Source organism: Talpa occidentalis, unplaced genomic scaffold (assembly GCF_014898055.3).
Source record: "Talpa occidentalis isolate TD23 unplaced genomic scaffold, MPIMG_talOcc4v2.1 talOcc4.12, whole genome shotgun sequence".
In the NCBI taxonomy this organism is placed as follows: domain Eukaryota; kingdom Metazoa; phylum Chordata; class Mammalia; order Eulipotyphla; family Talpidae; genus Talpa; species Talpa occidentalis.
Genome location: NW_023601212.1, coordinates 35545407 through 35567302, shown reverse-complemented (window position 1 = coordinate 35567302; position 21896 = coordinate 35545407). Strand labels below are relative to the sequence as shown.

At 38.4% G+C, this 21896-nt stretch overlaps 1 long non-coding RNA gene across 8 annotated transcripts in view; it reads left to right on the top strand.

Annotated features, from left to right (window-relative positions):
• Positions 1–21474, top strand: part of LOC119239975 (uncharacterized) — a 192804-nt gene extending 171330 nt beyond the window's left edge. For 5 of the 8 annotated variants that reach the window (XR_008551092.1, XR_008551091.1, XR_008551093.1 and 2 more), the window contains 2 exons: positions 268–401; positions 20160–20429. This is a non-coding gene — a long non-coding RNA (uncharacterized LOC119239975). Of the gene's footprint in view, positions 1–267; positions 402–14094; positions 14114–20159; positions 20430–21438 lie in introns of those variants that run through there. The other 3 variants (XR_008551089.1, XR_008551088.1, XR_008551090.1) reach the window with 3 other exon arrangements.
• Positions 21475–21896: the final 422 nt, after the last annotated feature.

The window sequence follows — 21896 nt, the reverse complement described above, 5'->3', positions numbered from 1 at the left end:
CTGGGGCCATGGGTTGACTTGGTCTATTTCTGAAGCCAAGTGAAATATTGTTGAGTTTATAACTGGTTACTGTACTCAAAAAGAAACAGGAATTTAAAAATAGTTTTGAGTCTTTTGTGAAGTGATGTTATAGCTACCAACTATTCTCAAGATGATAAGTTTTAAACATCCTCCAAAGGTGGGCGTAGTTTTTATCAACAGCCTCATTTAAAAGCAATAGTCAGAAAAGTTTCTCCATATCATCTGCATCACTCTCTGCCACTGCAGGGTTGACGTGAAGGTCATCTAATGATTTGAATGGAAATACTGTTTCAAGCTTTGCTTTGGGATTTCCAATCTGAAAGCTGCAAATCTCAGTAAGAGGATGATCTTGTATTAAAATAGAATGGAATAAAAATAGTGTAAGTATCTCGAATAGCAACTTTTTTTTTTATTATTCTAGGAATGCTTATCAATATTTACTGCTCTTAAAAGAATCATGGAGACCATATTTCTAATTAGGTGTTTATCTTATTTTGGCATGAAGATAAAGCCCATTGAATTTGTTATAAAGGATCATTAAATTCTCACTATTTACTCTCTTCCCATCCACTCTAATTTGCAGTATAATCCAGATACTTTGGGGGTACATTTATTCTAGTTGGGAATTTTTCCCATCCTGATATTTCTGAGTACCAATTCTGTTCCATAGGCTCTGGTAGGTGCTATAAATATCGGGATAAAACAGTCAGGCCCCTCACCCTAATGGAACTTATATTATTAAACATTAAACAAATTAAAGAAAAAAAACATTAAACAAAAATAAACACACCGGAAAATATATATTACAGATTGTGACAAATGTGTTGATTGAGAAAAAAAAATATATAAGGCCAAATAACCAGGCATCTAGTTTATTTTGAGGATCATAGATGTCCTCTATGAGAAAATGTCTTTTAAAATGACTAAAAGGAGGAATGTAGGAGATCCAAATCAGGAATCAGGAAAAAAAGTAATTATAATAAAGTAAAAATCAAAATCAAGGCAATATAAACCAGACATTCTGCAAGGGGTGATGAGGCAGTAAGATCAAAACTGGGGTGGACAGGGCACAGGGGAGTATGGAGAAGGTGCACAGGTGAATTGGTGGTGGGAATATCACAGAGACTATACCCGAGATGAGAAAGCATACATTGTATAAAAATTAAGAATTATGTAAAAAATATATAAAATAGTAAAAAAAATAAATAAAAAAAAGAGGCCTCCCTGATTGTACAAGGTGTTAAGTCTTAGCACTATGAAGCTATCAGTAGCCTCTGCAGCAAGGGTTCGATCCCCGGCCAGGGAGCTACCCACATGGCACAGCAGACCTCTCCTGTCTCACCAGCTGCTCCACAGCAGTGTGTTTCAGTCGATCTGCCTGTTCTGCTCCCCACTCTGTCTGGTGAATCCTCTCACTGCCCCCCCTACCTCTGGCCTGTGCCCCAGCTCTTGTATGGATAAATAAATAAAATAAATCTTAAAAAAGTAAATAAATAATAAATAAATAAAATGACTAAAAGAGGCACATGACTTTGCCTGTAGACAATAAAAAATAATATTATTTCAAGGAGAAGGTACTATATATATATATATATATATATGTGTGTGTGTGTGTGTCTCTGTGTGTGTATGTGTGTGTGTGTGTGTGTGTGTCTAGGCTCTGGGTGAGAAATTGCCTGGGTAACTTTGGTTTGGAAAACACAAATGGTGTCAAAGTTAGAGAAACAAGAATGCCTGCTAAATATTTTGTATTTTAGTTTACTGTCCACTCTGAGAATTGTTTGAAGGATGAATTAGGGATACAGTTTGGAATGGGAGATAGCAGAGAGACAGGGGTTTCTAATGTGAGTTCTGTTTAGCAAGCCCTCTCCTTTCTGTCACAAGATATCCTGTGAAGATCATACACTACCTAATAAATTAAGATCAGGAAAAGTGTCTCCTGGTTTCTTATGTTTAGAGGACATTCCTTGCTCTATAGATTTCTTCTCATAGTTATGAAAGTCTTCTCAGTTATGAAATTATTAGAAAATGGGGTGTTTCTTGCTGACAATTGTCATGTCAAACCAAAGATATACTGATATTCAGTAGAGTATTAAACAGTTGTGAGACTGAAAGGCAATGAAAATAGACTAAAGCAAAATGGACTGGAAGGTTAAAGAGACATATCTTCTCACTCTCCTATGTCAGGATGAATGTGTGTGAGCACATGCTCCTGCACAAATGGGCATATACCCATGTCCAGTGGTTTAGGAACTCCATGTGTGTTATATGTAAGTTTAAGTCATTTGCATAATTTTTCCTTGTCTTCAAAATCCAAACCTTCTTTTATAAGTGCACCTTTAATAATAGCAGTTCTCCTACATGCTTTCCTTCAAGACTTAAACTCCGGAAGAGTTCCAGGCTCCCTTTTCCTTCTTGGATCTTTCAAAGTCTGCTGCCCCAGATGGTGATGCCTACTGGGGCTTTGTTTTGCCTGGGCTTTGCTAAATTTGGCAAAAAACAGGGGATCCATTCTCATGAAGTTGGAAATATTTTTATTCTCTCTCCCAATAAAGGTTAAATATGGATTTCTTCTTAAATCACTAAATAGCCAACATACCAGTTTCAAGTGTATGAAATTTCCTCTGAGGAATACAAAATTTATTCTCATTAAGGAATGTAAATTTAACCTACTAATTTGACATTGACCTAACTTGAAAAATAACCTGGGCTTATTGTGCTGAGAAGCATGTGCCTCCTTCCCACGTCTTCTTTCATGAAGCAGAAAAATCCACTCAGCAGGGGAGAATGCGTTGCATAGGATAGTACCTTCACATAGGGGTAGCCCGAAAGTACACTACCCAACAAGCCATGCCAGAGGTCATAGAAAAAGATAGATTACATTAAAATAATTGATAATATGGCTTGTTGAATCAGTAAAAGAGCAGGACAAGATGCAAGGGGAATGAAATAGGATAAGTTAGTACAGCAAACTGGGTAAACACACCACGCTTCCTGATTTTGGTGTTCACAATGTGTGTAAACCCTGCCTTTCTCTTAATGCTTCATAGCTAATGGTTTGGTAATGAGGACTAGAGTTGAGGTCAGAGCAAGAGAGGGCCACAAGGAAGATATCTTGAGCCAGTGACACATCTACAGGGAGGGGATAGTACTTAATGCAGGAGTAGCTGCCACTAGCTGGTTTAACATCCTTTGGTCTTATTTGCATGTCTTGAGGGTTGGGCGTATGTAGGATGGGAATGGAGTGATACTGGGTATCCACAAATGGTGGCCAATTTAGATGACAGAAGTGGCATAGTAACAATCTTGGGTCTTTCTATCCCTTTGGTTATTTTGTGTTTATTTTTTAAAACGACAACTTTACATAGCATTAATTCAAAAGGAAACCTGTGCTCCCATTTTTTTTTAAGATTTATGTATTTTTATACAAGAAGCAGGGTACAGGCCAGAGACATGGGAGGGTGAGAGGATTCACCAGAGTCAGAGCAGGGAGCAGAACAGGCAGACAACAGATATGTACTGCTGAGGGGAGCAGCAGGCAAGACAGGAGAGGTCTGCTGGGCTATGTGGGATTCTCCCCAGCCAGCAGGGATTGAACCCACACTACAGAGGCTGCGAACAGATTCAAAGCGTGGCACTCAACCCGCTGCTCCACCGGGGAGGCCCTGTACTCCCATTTTTATTGTGGTGCTATTTATAATAGCCAAGATATGGAAAGAAACCAAATGCCCCAAAACAGATACATGGATCAAAAAGTTGTGACATATATACACAGTGGAATACTACTCAGTGATCAAGAAAATAATGGCATGCCATATGCAACAATATGGATGGGGCTGGAAGGGATTATACTAGCGAAAATAAGTCAGAAGGAAAACGATAAATATCAGATGGTTTTATTTATGTGTGGAATGCAGAGAAACTGAACAAAAAATTAAGAAAAAGACGAAACTTGCAAGCTGGCCATAGATCTGAGGCATACAGCAAGGGAGAGGGAAGAAAGGAAAGGGAGCAGATCACAACAGGGGATGCAAAGTCATCAGGGACCATGGTGGTGGTGCATGGTGATGTGGTTGTGGGAGAACTACAGGGACTATACCTGAGAGGAGATATCAAAACTGTACAAAAATAAACAATAGTGAAAGAAAATATTTTTTTACTAAAAAAGACAGCTTCAAAGTAATTCTTTCCTTTCCTTTGAATACTTAAGCAGCATATTTTTTTCCATTATATTTTCTATTTAGTCTTTGCTATGTCTTGCTTGTTAGAATACTAATTCACTGATTATGTTTACCAAATAATCTGGATTCTGCCTACATCTCACAAGTTACATTTACTTGACCTAGCCTTATGAATTTTGTCTATATCTCATCTGCTTTCTCTCTAACATATCATTATGTATGTACAATATTTCTTATTAATTCCTTCCATCCTATTTGTTTTCTTGATTTTGATGGAAGCATTGAGTGTACTCACCTACATTAATAAGACATATGCTCCTAAATCCATTAAATGGGATCTCAGGCAGCCATAAAAGTAGAAACAACATCTGGAAGAGACAGTCAGTCAAGCCCCAGAATGTTTTTCCCTTTCCTAATAGCTAAGCAATTGGCAATAGGCAATGCTCACTTCATGTTTCACCTGCTGTTGCAGCTATGAGTTGCTTTGTGACTAGATTCAGGTTAATGGTTTATAGAAAAAAAAATGATTCTCTGAAGGGACAAGTGCTTTTTCTCGCCTGTCTTTCTGACTGGAGGACTGAAATTTTAATGCTCCAGCTGCTTTCTTTTATTATTATTATATTTTTTATTTTATATATTTTTTACATCATTCTTCATTTTTGTACAATGTATGCTTTCTCATCTCGATTATAGTCCATGTGAAATTCACACCACCATTTCACCCGCGTACCATCACCTTAGTCCCCAGTGCTCTTCCCACCCCTACCCTCTTCTCCCCCCGCCCTGAAGAATGTCTCTGGTTTGTAGTTGCTTGTTGATTTTCATTTTCATTTTACTATAATTACTTTTTTTTCCCCTGATCCCTTATTCACTGATAAGAGGAATGTAGAGGATCCAAATAAGGGAACAGCTGCCTTCTTAAACCAAGAAATGACCTTTGAATCGAAACATATGCATTGAGATGATAAAAAGGACAGTGTGGTGAGGACACAAAGAGCCACCCCTGCCGCCAGCATCAGCCCCATACTTCCGTCCACCAATTTATGTTATTTATATTAATGATGCTTCAGAACTCTGTTAAGAGAGCGTATCCCTGAGCCCTTTATGTGAAGAGAGCAGGAGACAGACAGCAAGATAAGAAGACACATAAATCATCTTGTGGAACAGAAGTTATTTTCACTTCCCTCTTTGTAACTATCCATTCTATTTAGACATCTTTACATAATCATAATGTTCTCAAGATGAAAAAAAATAATTTTTTAGTACTTGTATAACTAAATTTCATCAACAGATTGAAAGTTTAAATAATGATTATACACATGGAGACATATTAGTATTTTTTTTTAAAATTAACATTGTCTCATAGTTTGAAAAAGTTACTTCTGAGGAACAAATTTAGATTGGCTTTTATATATATTTTAGGTGAATTTGTAGATGAATTCAGAGATAAAGTGTTTTCAGGTATTCTAGGATTTATAAAATGACTACTCATAATTCATTGATAGAAATATAATAAAAATATCCTAAAACCAAATTAGGAATAAATCAAAATAAATAACAATCTGATCAATATGGAAATTATAAATTAATTATTAGTAATACTGCTTCAAGTGCACATTAATAAAATAATCCTCTATGACAAAAAGAACTTCAGGGCCTCCCAGGTGATACAGGGGTTAAAGTCTCATTGCTACCAAGCTATCTGCAGCCACTATGGCATGAGTTCGATCTCGGGCCAGGGAGATAACCCATGTAGTACCGCAGAACTCTCCTTTCTCACCTGCTGCTCCCCTCAGCAGTATATTTCAGTAGATCTGCCTGTTCTGCTCCCCACTCTGACTCTGGTGTATCCTCGTACCTGCACACCTCTGGCCTATACTCCAGTTCTTATATGCATAAATAAATAAATCTTAAAAGAAAAGACTTCATCCTAAGAATATAATAATCATTTCTGTTGATATAAGTAGTGGTTGAAATAGACCATACTTTCTATTTCCTTCATTTTACATGAGAGCCTAAAATAATATTCATCCCTAAGGAGACAAAAGATGTGAAAATTACCAATGTAAAATACATTTTATCATTAAAAATCTAGTTTATGGTCACCCCTGGTGCCGTAGGAGATTGAACACAGCTCTGTGAAGCTGACTGCAGCGTCTGCAGCACAGGTTCGATCTCGGCTGCCTGGCAAGGGTCCCACATGGCGCAGCAGACCTCTCCTGTCTTGCCCGCTGCTCCCCTCAGCAGTGTATTTCTTCAGTCTGCCTGTTCTGTTCCCCTGTTCTGTCTCTGGTGAATCCTCCCACCCTCCCACGCATCTGGTCTGTACCCTGCTTCTTGTATAAATAAATAAACAAACAAACAAATAAATAAATAAATATTTTAAAATAAATAATCTTAAAAAATAAATAAATAAAAATCTAGTTTAAATCAACAGGAAATACTATATTTAAAGATAAATATTGGAAGCATTTCCATTAAAATAATAACTCATCATTCTAATTATTTTATCTAGAGATATATGATAAATATAAAACTTTATGAATATGAGATTAAAACTCAATGGAAGAGGCATGTCTTTATTGCAGATAATATAATTTTATATGCAAAATTGTCAAAAAAACAAGTGAAAAATACTCTAGATTAATGAAAGCAGTAAAGCTAAGTTTACATATATGTATATTTAAGAATAGTCACCCTTGTCATTTTCTTAACACTCACAGGAGTGATTAGTTAAAAGCTTCAAAGAAAAAATATTCTCATCCAAAACAGTAAGAAAACATAATCTATGTATAATTATCCTTATCTAGAAATTCGAGAACAGTGTATGAAAAATATAAACCTTTGCTTGAAAATTAAATGAGAACATGTGACTTAATGGTTAGATATAATATATCCCTAAGTGAGCAAATGTATAACTGAGCCCCATTCTAAACTCCATTCAAATTGTTAGAACATAAAATAGCATCATTCTAAAATTTACCAGAAAGTATGTGAAATAAAACAATAACTAAGGAGAGCTTGGACAAGGAAGGACTAGTGATGATAGCAATTAACAGTGTGATGAGGTGTCACCCTGAAAGATAAATCCGTGTATGTAACAGTGGTGACTCTACTACTGTTTCAACATTTCCGTGCTGTGTGGTGGGCAGTACAGGAATGAGGCACTATGTACACATGACACTGATCAAAATGAGTCAAATGTTAGTGTCCCCACTTCATACCTGAAAACAGTTTCAGAGAATTAAACTAATTTATTTAAAATGCTACAAATTAATATTTTATAAGATTTCAAAGAAGTACACATCAACATCAGAAAATCTGAGTCCCTTATTGTCTAATGCTACACTATTTCAAGACCATTTTTGTTTTGTTTTGTTTTATGTTTGAGTGGATTCCAATCCCTTTCAGTCAAGCATTCCCTAAAATGGATAAGAGTCTAGTTTTTCTCCAAAATTAAATAGCTCATGGCACATTCTAAATTAATATAATGTACAATTAGTAAGAAAATGAAGCATGATTCAAGTAATGCATCCTTCACAACTGGCAATTCATTGAGAAATCACTATATTCCCAGTAATAATATCCCACAGTTCATAGCAAATAATATAAGAAATGTTAATTTCTTCATTAATTTTTAACATTTTTCTTTAACAAAAATTTGTCTTACAATGAGTATGATTTACCTTTATGATAAAATACAAAACCAAGAATAATTTTTAAAGAATTTATTAAGAATCAACCCAATAACATCATGAAAATGGTTTTAGCTTGGATATATAAAGGGTAAATAATTGAAAAATTATTGATCCAAAACTGACATTTAAAGTAGTAGATTCACAGAGCCTGTATTTTCCTGGAGAAAGTAGAGAGAATATAATATGAGTAATTGCTGGGATATCTGAGGTAAGATATAAGTAGAACAAATCCCTACTGTCAGATGTATCTTCACAAAAGGACTCTGGACTGTCATTGCCAGGGCCTCATTGCCACAGCACTGATCCAACAGAAGTGACTTGATACTATAGCACTGGCAGGCTTCATCACAAACAAGGAAGGGATGTGACTCAACAAAACTGATGTCTTGGGAAGGAATCCAAGCACCAGTTGTCCATTACACATCCAATTATTTTGTTATGTGTGTGCATCAGAACTAAATAGTTTTCCCTCACTGATAGGTTCCTAGAGAAATGAGGACTGAAGCATTCTCTAACTTTCCACTACTGTACTTAACATTTTTTACACAACAGTTATGACATAATCAAATTCAAATAAAATGAGTTCCATTACGAGTGCTTGCTATAATATGGGTAAAGTAAGCCTTAGCAACTACTGGGCACTGACACTTTATCCTTTTTCTTTATTCTATCTAGACTTTATCTAGATTGAGCAGGGAGCACCCAAATCTACTTCCTGGCAACATTTACCTGAGATGCTTCCCAGGAGTTTTAATTCTCATGGAAGAGGTAGAAATAACTTGTCATAGATACTTTTTCAATCATGGGCATCTGGATCAGGATACTTGGGTTCTAAAATGAATACCGAGGGGCCTCCCCAGTGGTGCAGCAGGTTGAGTACTGTGCTGTGAAGCCGTCCGCAGCCTCTGCAGCGCAAGTTCAATTCCCGGCCATCCAGGGAGAAACCTACATGGCACTGCAGACCTCTCCTGCCTTGTCCTCTGCTCCCCTTAGCAGTGTCTTCGTTCTGTCTGCCTGTTCTACTCCCCGCTCTGTCTCTGGTGAATTCTCTCACCCCCCTGCACCTTTGACTGTACACCCCAGTTCTTGTATAAATAAATAAATCTTAAAAAAAATAATAAAATGAACATTGAACCTACAGAAATAAAGAAAGTCCTTATAGATTCTCCCAAAGAGGAATCAGGACATCTCTTTCAGGAATGTGAAAATTTACAATGTGTGTTAAGGGTGGCCAGTAGTATAAACACAAGAAAATTTTAGCTATTCCTTGGATATGTTGCATTCATGAATGAATTAGTATCCTCAAAAGCATTCCTTGAATGAAAAAGACTATGAGAATCAGAGAAACTCACTCTGGTTCTTTGGAAAGAGGAAGTTTAGAAAACCTCTAAGTAATCTTGGGATACAGGAAGGAGCATTAAAATGACTTGAGAGTTTCAGAATTCCCAGGAAAGATTTGCACATTTCTACAAAACTTTCTAGGGTACAAAATGGAAAAGACATGAAGATCCCTACCTTTAAAAAATATCCTCCAATTGATAACACCAGGAATATTTTTTGAAGTGGTAAGTAAATTTCTTTCACGTCTCCAAGAAACATTATTTGCAAAGATATGGTTTTAAAATATTAGATGTGAAACCTTTGTGTAAGGGTGGGAGATTCCTAGAGTAATGTCTTTTAGAGCAAGTTTGATTTGGGTGCTTTGGAGAATCGAGGAAGTTGGGGCTTCAGCTTTCCACTGCAAGCCCAAGGAAAACCATCATTAATCTCAATCATAATGATGGCCCTTAGGATTGCAAGTATTGGAAAAGAATATAAATCCTCTCAGTCCATATTTGCATTATAGAAAAAGAAATTAAGCTCTTGACATTTCTTGATTCCTCTTTATTCATATTTTCTATTATAGGATTTTGCAATATGATTTTCCTGCATGAACATTCCTTGAATTATACTTCTCTTGACCCATTGCAATATGATCAAATCTCTTGTTATAAAAAAAGTTGATATTCTCCTAATGATCCCATCTGTAGCCATTCTCCTGTTTTTCCTTCCATTTTATAATCAAATTTCTCAAATTTGCCTTTACTTACCATCTGCATTTCCTCCAAGTCCACTCACTCTTGTCTGGCTCTGTCTTCCACTTAACCAATTTTGGCTCCCCCCAATATCACCATGACCTCAGAATCACTAAATCTAATGGTCTTACTTTTACCTAATATTTCAATCATATCAGAAATTGTTGATAACTCTAACAGATTCTTTCGTGGTAACTCCAACAACACATTTTCCTAGTTTTCTTTCTTTTTCTTAGACCATACCTTCTGAGTCTCATTTTCAAATAGTTCTTTCTATGATCTTGAAATCAAAAGTTCTTCAGAGCTCAAATTAGGGTTTCTTCTCACGTAATTTCTCACTTTCATCCATTTTCAGAGTACTAAATATAATTCTCAGATAAGCATCTCCAAAACTTCTAATGCAGATGTTTCTTCCAAATTATACAACGGTAAGTCTGTAGTCTTCATTTCATCTGATTATATGCCAATGGCATCTCAAGCTCACTTACAGGAGTTCAATTTTAATAAATGTACCACAGTAATCCACTTGCAAAGTTGAACAATCTCTATCATTCCTTCATGTTCACCTGCCACACATACTCTAAAAAACTGTTCACTGTGGTTGGAAAAATAATGTATAATATACAAAATTCTTCCTTTTTTATGATTTATTTATTTATGCATACAAGAGCTGTGGTACAGGCCAGAGATGTGGGAGGTGAGAGGATTCACCAGAGGCAGAGTAGAGAACATAACAGGCAGACTGACGGAAGTAAACTGCTGAGGGGAGCAGCAGGCAAGCCAGGAGAGTTCTGCTGTGCCATGTGGGTTGCTCCCTGGCTGGCTGGGGATCAAACTCATGCTGCAGAGGCTGCGGATTGCTTCATAGTGTGGTGCTTAACCCGTCGCACCACCAGGGAGGCCCAAAATTCTTCCTTTTTTTTTTTTTTTTTTTTTTTTGCATGCCATTAAGTGCTAGGACTGGGCTCAATGGAGGGCAATCTACTATGCTACATAAGCGGATGGGAACCTTTGGAGTACTTAGTCAGACCAGAGAGGCAGAAATGTAATGGGGGAAAAATATACATAACAGAAATAATAATTGTCAACTACCCTAATGTTTCCAGGAAAAAAATACACTTAAGGTCATATTAATTCAATATACTGATTAATGCTTGGCTCTAGCAACTTAACTTATGTGACTGCTGCCTACCTCTCCAACCTTGCTCTTTGGTCTCCCCTTGCTCTAAGGGACAGCCAAACTGCCCTCTTTGCCAAACTCCCTTTTTTCTCAGGTATTGTGTGCACACTCCTTTTTCTGTCCAAAATTTCCTCTCTTATTCTTAACTTGTTTAACTCCTTCATTTACAAATGTGAACACAATTTTATCTACACATCTACCTATTCTCCTACTATCTCTCCTGACAAAGACAGTGTTTTCTATCTCCCACTTAAAGGCAACACCTATACCTTGACTATGGATTCCATTACCTCTCACCCATATGGGTTTTACTCTGGTATCTATTGATCTCTCTTCTACATCATCAGTTTCTCTCTCTCCCTATTGTTTTATAGCCATCAGCATATCATCTGCCTTAGTTTCAATTTATCTTTAAAAAAGACTCTCCTCGACCCTTCTTACTCTCCAGCTATTGTCTCATTTCTCTCCTCACTTCTGGGTACAGTTCATGAAAGACACTTTCAATTTTCACTCTTTCTAATTTTCAATCCTCAATTTTTACTTTTATGCAATATAAAATAACTACAATCCTTGCCATTTAAAGAAATGCTTGTTATCAAGGCCGCCACTGACTGTTTATTATTTTCTTAGCATTTAACATGGTTGAACACAACTTCTTTCTTGGAAATGTTCTCTAAACTCCTGTGATGCAGCATTTTCCAGTCATTCTTTCTAAATCCGTCTTCATTGTTGACTTTTCCTCTCCTACCACAGCTCTAACAGAGGAGTGATCTTCTCCAGAAACACTTTCTCCCCAAGCAGCCTCTTCCAGTAACATCATCTTGAATATTATCTACATGCTGATGAATCCCACAATGTATCGCCATCCTCATTCTACTGTAACTCTTTAGTTGAACATCCACTTGTTTATTCAACATCTACCCTTGGCTTAAAACACGTTTCCAGCTAAATGTGTATAATAAACTCCTATTTGTCCATTCCTATAAATCTGTTTCTCCTGAGCACTAAAGATTTTCTTTATCTCATTAATTGGTACTCTTCATCCAGCTGTCAAGCCAAAAACCTAGAATCATCCATCCTGACTCCTTCTCCTTCATTATCCCACATCCAATCCACCCGTAATTTCTCTTGACTCTACCTCCAAAACAGATTCCAAATTTAACCATGTCATTATCTCCATTACTACATCCTCACTCAAAAAGCTGTTATCTCTTAAATAAAACATTTTAACAGCTTTCAACCAACGAAATAACTCTATACTCATCTACAATTCTTCTGTTAAAATTTTCTAATGATTTTCTATTGCAAATGAAATGCAAATTCTCCCCTACTTCTAAAATGCCCTATGTGGCATTGCAACCACATTCTGCAGCTTTAACACTACCTCCTACCACATGTTTATTTTCTATCTCTCCATCTATCCATCCATCCTGATACACTATAAACTCTAGAGCATCATCCTTATGTATCTTGCTTACTTTCATAAACACAGTAATTAGCATAGCATATGGTAGGTTTTCCATTAATGTATGTTAATATATGAATACAAATACTATATAAATGGATGCAATGAATAAATATTCCTGTTCTATTGCTTCATAAGTTTGTTCAGAACATCCAAAAATATGGTACTCGGAAAACAATGTTATTACTACTAGAAAATAATTCTTTCATGTTGGCCAGTAATTCATCAGTTTCTTTGGTAATAATATGGTATGTACGACTCATACTTTTTTTTTTAATTTTTCTTTAAAGATTTATTTTATTTTTATAAAAGAGCTTGGGTATAGGCCAGAGGCACGGAAGGGTGAGAGGATTCACCAGAGACAGAGAGGGGAACAGAAAGGGCAGACTGATGAAATACACTGCTGAGGGGAGCAGCAGGCACCAAAGGAGAGGTCTGCCCCATCATATGGGATTCTTGCAGGCCGGCCGGGATCAAACCCGCACTGCAGAGGCTGTGGACAGCTTCACAGCACTGCGCTCAACCCTCTGCGCCACCAGGGAAGCCCTCATACTTTTTTTTTTTAACCTGTTTTTCTTAACCACATCCTTACTCTATTTTGTGCAGTAGGTAGTGGCTTATATCACTGATGCTTCATGAATTCTTTAAATATGTCATTAATCCCATTTAAAATTTTAGTCTATGAAAGTTTGGGATATTTATATCAGAGCACATGGTTGATGGTCGATCAGTGGCATTGATGGGCTCAGGGTGTAGATATCTTAGATTTTTACCCTGGTATTCTTTCCACTGCACCATGAAGCCTCTACCTGCCTTAGCTCAAATTATGACATTATATATCAATGTTATTACCTGCCAGAGGTAGAACAGATGCCTGGCACAGTCCAGGATTCTCTTCAGTGTCATCCTCTTCATTCTCACTTTCAGATTCTTAAGAGAATTGAAGAACAGGTATGTAAGTTTCAACCTTTACTTTCTTCTAAAAGATTTATTTTATTTATACAAGAGCTGGGGTACAGGCCAGAGGCATGGGAGGGTGAGAGGATTCAGCAGAGACAGAGTGGGGAAGCAGAACAGGAAGACTGATGAAATACACTGCTGAGGGGAGTAGCAGGCAAGGCAAGAGAAGTCTGCTGCACCATGTGGGTATCTCCCTGGCCGGCCAGGAATTGAAACTGCGCTGCAGAGGCTGCAGACAGCTTCACAGTGCTGCACTCAACCCTCTGCGCCACCAGGGAGTCCTCTCAACCTTTACTTTTGAGAAATTTTCTTAGGGGCAGAAGTGAGAAACAATCCAGCTTTCTAAGCCTCAGTTATTCTGTGATCCTTCACTCTAATGTAGAGTCCCAACACATGTGTCTTCCCCCAAGTCATGTATGAGGGTTCCCATGCGCCACTGGGTTTTAGTGGCTATTACCTTCCTGTGCTGATCCAGATTTTTGCTCATCATTCATTTCTTCACTTTCATCCTCAGATTCCGAGATGTAATAAACAAGGGATTCATTTGCATTAGTGTTCTACTCTGAAGGCTTTTTCCAAAGATCAGAAGTGACAAGGAACACAGTGCTAGGTCTTCACAAGATGCCTTGCCTTCAGATAATACTAGAGTTCTCACACATGAGATGTGAGATTTGGAGGCAGTTACCTGGTGCAGAAGAAGAGGACTCATTGTTCTCAGATTCATCATCCTCATTTTCAAGAAGAAATTCTGAAATGATAGAAAAAATGTGTTAGCAGAACTACATTTCTAAAATCTATATACTTAAAATTATTTTCCCTGCACTGAAAAGGGAATAACTGTGCACAGCATGGGGCTACCCTGTGGAAAGTGAATTGTCACTCATCTTTAAGCTTAAGGTTTGTTTTAGAGAACTTTAATTTTCTGACCACTGAAGGAGGAGACAGAATTTCCATGAAACAAAAAAGAGCTCATAATCTTCATGTTTATATAGTATAAGGAATATATTTAAGACTTTTCTGCAACAGAATTTTTCATTCTGAGGCAGGAAACTTCTTGTCTATACAAAAAGTTAGTCTTTCAACAACAAAATATTCCCATAGGGATTCCCAATTTCCAAGATTTGGAATAGGTTCAGGGATATGATTTATTCTAGAGTAGAGATCCTCCTTGACACCAGGTCTTATTATTAACATTTGTAACACATTAATGTAACACATTGACAATCAATATGGGCTTATTTTTTTAAAGATTTATTTATTTTATGCATACAAGAACTGGGGTACAGGCCAGAGGTGCAGGAGGTGAGAGGATTGCCCAGAGACAGAGTGGGAAACAGAACAGGCAGACTGAATGAAATACACTGCTGAGGGGAGCAACAGATGAGACAGGAGAGGTCTGCTGTGCCATGTGCGTAGCAACCTGGCTGGGGATTGAACTAATGCTACAGAGGCTTCAGACAGCTTCACAGTGCTGTGCTCAACCCCTTGTGCCTCCAGTGAGGCCCAGTGTGTGCTTATTATCTATTGCTGATAGGTATTTTAGTTACTATCTTATTTACAGCTTATTAGATCTTGCTGATTTCATGCTAGAACAGCAACTTTCACTTATTTTGACAGAGGCCTCATGGTCCAAATAAACTCAAGTGTTTACTCTGAGGCCCTTCTACATATGCCAACACATACTCTAGAAAGAAAGACCCATTTATGTTCCACTAACTCTGAAACCCCCTATGTTTTTCTTTAACAAGGAGAAATCTGGGTTCCCAGAGATTGATTCTTTGGGCTAAGCCACTGCAAAACAGAAGATGGTTGAGTTTTCCCTATCAAACTTTCAGTGTCTGGGGAGGACACTACAGTCTGCACTGTATGACCATAGTATCACAGATAAGTGAAAGACCATCCTGGAATGTAATACAGTTTCAGCACCATTTATTGATTTTATTTATTTAGTTGCAGTGACACTGACATCACTGTATATGTTTCAGAGAAAATGGTTCCCATTTCCTCAGATGTTTATCACCATTTATTGATTTTTAAATATTTACTCAGCACCTGTTTTGACAGGTGCCATTTCTTTTTTTTTTTAAGATTTTTTTTTATTTATGCATACAAGAACTGGGGTACAGGCCAAAGGTGCGGGGGTGAGAAGATTTTCCAGAGACAGAGTGGGGAGCAGAGCAGGTGGATTAACTGAAAATACATTGCTGAGGGGAGCAGCAGGAGAGACAGGAGAGGTCTGCTGTGCCATGCGGTAGCCCCCTGGCCAGCCGGGGGTAACAGGTGTCATTTCAATGATGAGTGTGGGATATATTCATTAACCAAACAAACAGGTCCACACTTCATGGGGCTTACATTTGGCAAGAGACATAATACAGTGAATAAGTGAATTTTATGGAATGATTGAAGGTGAAAACTGCTAAAGAAAAAATAAAATGTGCTACAGTGTAAAGTGATTAGAGATGCTTGGACAGGGACTAGGGTGGATCAGGACATGTGTGGTATTAATCAGGCAAGGAAGGAACTGGGGATATAGTTTATTGTCAACTTGCAAAGAGGAATGAAAAAGGAGAAGCTGTATAATGATAGTTGATAAATGTCAAGTAAATCTCTAGTCCTGTAACTCCAGATACTCAAACTCAGGTGTTTCTTGGGGTTGGTCATACAGTCCTTAAGTATTTTGCTTATCATTTCAGTTTTCTCAGCAACATTTTCAAGCAGATTTTCAGCCTCATTTAGTATGGTTTTCACTCCTCTTTGGAATCATCACAACTTATGCTTATTTAACAAATTTTCTATCAAGTCGCCAAAAAAACTATCAACCACATTTATGGCCATTGACTTCATCATGTTGATGGGACCATCTCCCTCTGGTTTCTTTTCTGTGAAAATGATAGGGTATTTAGACAGAAACAGGACTTTAGAAATCTCACTCCAGGTCAGTGATTCTAACATTTTAATGTGAAATAAAAGAATCTCCTGAAAAGCTTTATAAGCAGAGTTTCTTGTATACCATTCCCAGAAATTCTGATTTGAGGGTTTAGGTGGAGCTCACAAATTTTCATGATTGTTATTTCTCAGGCAAAGCTATAAGCTGCTGGCTTTAGTGTCACACTTAGAGCAGCACTCTGGATTTCTACAGGTGGAGAAGCTGAGCTTCAGAGAGGGAAACAATATCTTTTCTAAGGAACTTAGTGATAGCTGGTTCGGCTCCGTGTGTACCACCCATAATGCCTATACCCTGTAAATCTTTTTTTAAACAAGATTTACTGATTTATGCATATAAGAGCTGGGGTACAGGCCAGGGATGTGGGGAGTGAGAGGATTCAGAAGAGACAGAGTGGGTAGCAGAACAGGCAGATCTACTGGAATATACTGCTGAGGGGACCAGTGAGCGAGACTGGAGAGGTCTGCTGCGCCATGGGTAGCTCCCTGGTTGGGCATCAAACTCAGGCTGCAGTGGCTACAGATAGCTTCATAGTGCTAAGACTTAGCCCCTTGCTTCACCAGGGAGGCTCCTACACTCTGTAACTCTTCTCAATAGTATAAAGAAAATGAGTTAATCAGGCTATTTTTCGCCAGCCAAACAAAAGACTGCCCATAACCTTGAAATGTTCGTTTTCACCTTTCTGACACTAGCAAACAACAGCTGGAACTTTTATGCACAAGAATGTATCAGCTATGTAAATAAGGGCACACAAATAGAAGAGAGGGGACCAGGAGGCTTAGCTGCTGTAGTCCTTTTGGCCTTTCGGTCTTTCCATCCTTCTCTTTCCCTGCCTGCCTATGTAAACCCTACTGTGTTTCAGTATTAAAGGCATGTTAGATATCCCTAAGGCTCCAAGATTTTTCTTCCATTTGCTCAAATCGACCAAGAACTTATCAGCCTGGGATGGTTGCACAACAGATACCTAATTTAAAAACACATTCTATTCATTAGATGGAGTAGTAAAACATAACAGTGTTGCACATTTAAAGCAATGCATGTATGCTTCTTGTGGCAGTGCTGATAGGACAGCTCTGTATGCAGACCTTGAGCAAAAAGGAAGTAGCTGGCTAGCTCAAAGCCATAAACAAAAGGTTGAACAAGAAGCAGAAAGATGGAGGAAGCACACGTTACTCTCTTCAACTAATTGTACAGCCTCTCTCCCAACAAGAAAATGCGAGTTCTGGATCAGGATGAATCCAAAGAAGCGCAACAATTATGGGAAAGTTTAAGAACATAGGACCTTTTTTTTTTTTTTTTAATTTTCCTTTCTTTTAAGAAACTGTGTCAACTACCAATCTTTGTCTGTTAACATATTCACTGTTTTGCCACAAACACCCTCCCCTACATCCACACATAGAACAGTTGTGTCTGGTGACTGCCCCTCCCTGCCTCCCTCTCCCCCTATGCTCCTGTTAGGGGGAAAGGATGTCCTGAGCAAACTCCATACAGGTTTTGTGGAATCCACCCCCACTCCATCAAGACACTGGGAACTACAAATCCCATGATCTGATTCTCTCTCACCAAAGAGAGTTGCGAGAAGCTGAGGGTGGAGTTAAGCAGCCATGCTTTTTTTTTCGTTTGTTTGTTTTTAAAGATTTATTTATTTATACAAGCACTGGGCACAGTCAGAAGCACAGGAGGGTGAGAGAATTCACCAGAGCCAGAAGGGGGAGCAGAGCAGGCAGAAGGACTGAAGTACACTGCTGAGGGGAGCAGCGGGCGGCAGGAGAGGTCTGTGCGCCATGTGGGACCCTCCTCCGGTGGCCGGGGAGCAGCTGGGGATCGAACCGGCGCTGCAGAGGCTGCAGGCAGCTACGCAACCCACTGCTCAACCGCTGCGCCACCGGGGAGGCCCAAGCCATGATTTTTTGTTTGGGTATATAACCAGCAATGTGAGTTGGGGTCGCTCTCTTGGCCTGACAGCACTTGGCTTTTCACCACTCTCAGCAGGTCATTGGGATTCCATGTCAGGGGAATGGGTAGGGCTCATTTATGAATTTATCTCCCTCTTTTCTCCCTGAGTTATTCATTTCATTTCTCCTTCTTTTGTAAATAAATCTTTTGTTAACCTTTTGTGTGTGCCTGAACATGAACATTAATAAGTCCTTTTTAAACATACAGGTGAGGACCTACAGTCATACAACCTGTTTCATTTTGGGGGTGCCCTGTAACATTCCTTCTCCCTGTACTGTCCCCCCTAATACAGCCCATATAAGGGGAAAAAAAAGTATCACTGTTTGGCAGCCATTGCTGTGTTCCTTGCACCTACTAAATAAAGAAAATGAAAGTAGCTTTCTTCTTCTAAGTGCAGAGTGCTTCAACTCCCTAAAAGGGAAGCAGCAACTCCTCACATTCTCTTGTCTCTTGCCAGGGTGAAATTTGAGTCCTCATCTGATACATAGCTATTGTCCTTTGGAAAAAAATAGAGTAAACTCAGTCCTTTTTTTTTTTTTTTTTTTTTGTGGGACACTCACGGGTGGCCGGGGAATGAACCAGCACTGCAGAGGTTGCGGGCAGCCTCGCAACCCAGCACTCAACCACTTTGCCACCAGGGGAGGCCCCTAAACTCAGTCCTTTCTCTTATATAAAAAAGTTTACAGAGTTATTGGCCTCCCCTGGTGGCACAGTGGTTGAGCACTGGGCTGCAAAGCTGTCCGCAGCTTCTGCAGCACCAGTTCGATCCCCGGCCACCAGCGAGGGTCCCACATAGTGTGCAGACCTCTCCTGCCATGCCTGCTGCTCCCCTCAGCAGTATATTTCTTCAGTCTGCCTGTTTTATTCCCTGCTCTGGCTCTGGTGAATTCTCTCACACTCCCATGCTTCTGACTATACCCAGTGCTTGTATAAATAAATCTTAAAAAAAAAAAAATTAAAAAAAAGTTAACAGAGTTAAATGAAATACATACCTTTCTATATTGTTCCCAGTCTATTGTTAACAGTTAATGACGCATTGACCCTTATTTGTCTCTGGGCCACACCCATTAGCTACCAAATGTCAGGGAGCCCTCACTTAAGGAAAGCCTGCTCAGCCCTAGAAGTGAATTCAGAAGGCTTGAGGGGAGCAGAAATTGAGAACTCCTGTCACTGTGCAAAATCCAGATGGGGAATCTGTTTTCATCTCCATTCCAGATCCCTCATTTGTCAATTCTGGATATTGGCTATTCATGAGGTTCATATGTTTGTTTTATTTGAACACTTTAGTTTCAAAATGTTATTAAGTCTTAGATAGCAATTTACCACTGAAATGAAACCTTAGAAAAGTTTATGAAATGGTTGTGTCATCTAGTTTCTATAATTTTACTCTATCAAGTAAACACAATTATATATTGAGTTTACATTTTTTTTGTGAATTTTTCATATGCTGTTGAAAATATACATGTTTTAATACTGACCTTACTGCTGGAGCCAGCCATTGGCCTCCTCTTATCCTTGCCCTTTGCCCTCATGACACATGAGCCTGACAACTTGCTTTTGGCCAACATGGTACAATAAAAGGACACTGTACCCTGCAGGTTTGTAAAAGTCTTCAGGTTTTCATCTTGGATATCTGCACCTCCACATGAACAAGCCTGGCCTTTCTTGCTTTTGAACAGGAGACATCATGAGGCAGAGAAGCCAGATGTTCCAGTTAAGGTCACTCTAAACCAGCTTTAACCAAGTTGCTTCCTAGATCTATGAGGTCATCCTAGTCATGACAGAAGAGAAAGGTGGCCTCACCGCAGGTGAGCACAGACACAGGGATGATCCCCGTAGAGAGACAAGGCTATTTAACTTGTAAACAGTAGTAAATGCTGTTTCAAATAAATGCTTTTTGTTTCTTACTGAACAATAGATAATTAACCAACATGTATTTGTAATAAATGTTTCCCCTCAAATTATCTTAAAATTTGACAATATATAATAAATGTTTGTAATGTTCAGCACATTAAGAACTGTCTCATTTTTGATGATTGAATAGTGTTAAAAGTGTTGATAAATTATATATTTAAAATTTCATGGACCTCCTCTGGTGACGCAGTGGTTGAGCTCTGGGCTGCGAAGCTGCCTGCAGCATCTGCAGTGCCGGTTCGATCCCTGGCCACAGGGTGAGGGTCCCACAAGGCACGCAGACCTCTCCTGCCACTCCCACTGCTCCCCTCAGCAGTATACTTCGGTCCTTCTGCCTGCTCTGCTCCCCTCTCTGGCTCTGGTGAATTCTCTCACCCTCCCATGCTCCTGACTGTACCCAGCACTTGTATAAATAAATAAAATTTCTTGATAAATTAAAGTATTCATAAAGGAACTTATCCCATGGTACAGAAAAGTATATAATGAAAATCATATTCTTCAGTACAACTCTCCCAATCTTTAGTCCCAAAGTCTACGTATCATTTCCCTAAATTAATTATGCTTTCATATCCTACTAGTAATCTTTAAAATTCTCACTAACATCCTAGTTTATCTTTTTCCTGATATGTTGAATACAAGCAATCCCAATGACTACCTCATATGACTAGTGAGATATAGTTTATTAACACTGCCTCACTTCTATCCTACCCTGCCTAATACTTGATGACATCATGATTTTCAGTTCTTGATTAATTTATAAGCATTAAATGATATATTTAACCCTCATTTAGTATTGCTCAGCAACTTAATTCTCTGTGTAAATTGCCGATAATTGCCTTCACACAATTCCCGTCATTGATCTCACCTCCAATTATAACATCACTTTTTTATTTGAGCTACATTTTTATTTCACATTGTCCAAGTCAAGATGTCTACTCATTTCTGTATCCACAGCCAAGTTGTCTATGCTGTGTTTATGTAGTAACTTTAAAATGTAAACACCAATGAAATGCACATATATTAATGACTATGTATATATTTCAGAGTCTCACCAAGAGAGATATGAAGACTACATCTCCTCCTCTTTGAGCTTGATGTCTACAATAATTTTCCATTCAGAGAATATATCTACCCTCTCAATCTACTCTAGTGTCACCTACTTGGCCTTCTGTAATTTGAAGCTAAACCATTATATTTTTTACCTGATTGACCCACTCTCACCAACTCAAAAGCATAGTTCAATGTAATCTCTTAATATCATTGCTCTCCTATGTCATTTTTCTCCTACTTACCCCATTAGTATAATACAAAAGCATATTATAATGATCCCATTAAAAATAGCTCTCTTGTTTCCACTTCCACACAACTCCTCAAAAGCATTCATTGTTGTTTCCATAGTTTAGCTACTGTAAGTAGTGCTGCTATGAACATAGGGGTGCAGGTACCCTTTGGAATTAATTGTTTCTGTGTGATTTGGATAAATACCTAGGAGTGGAACTCCA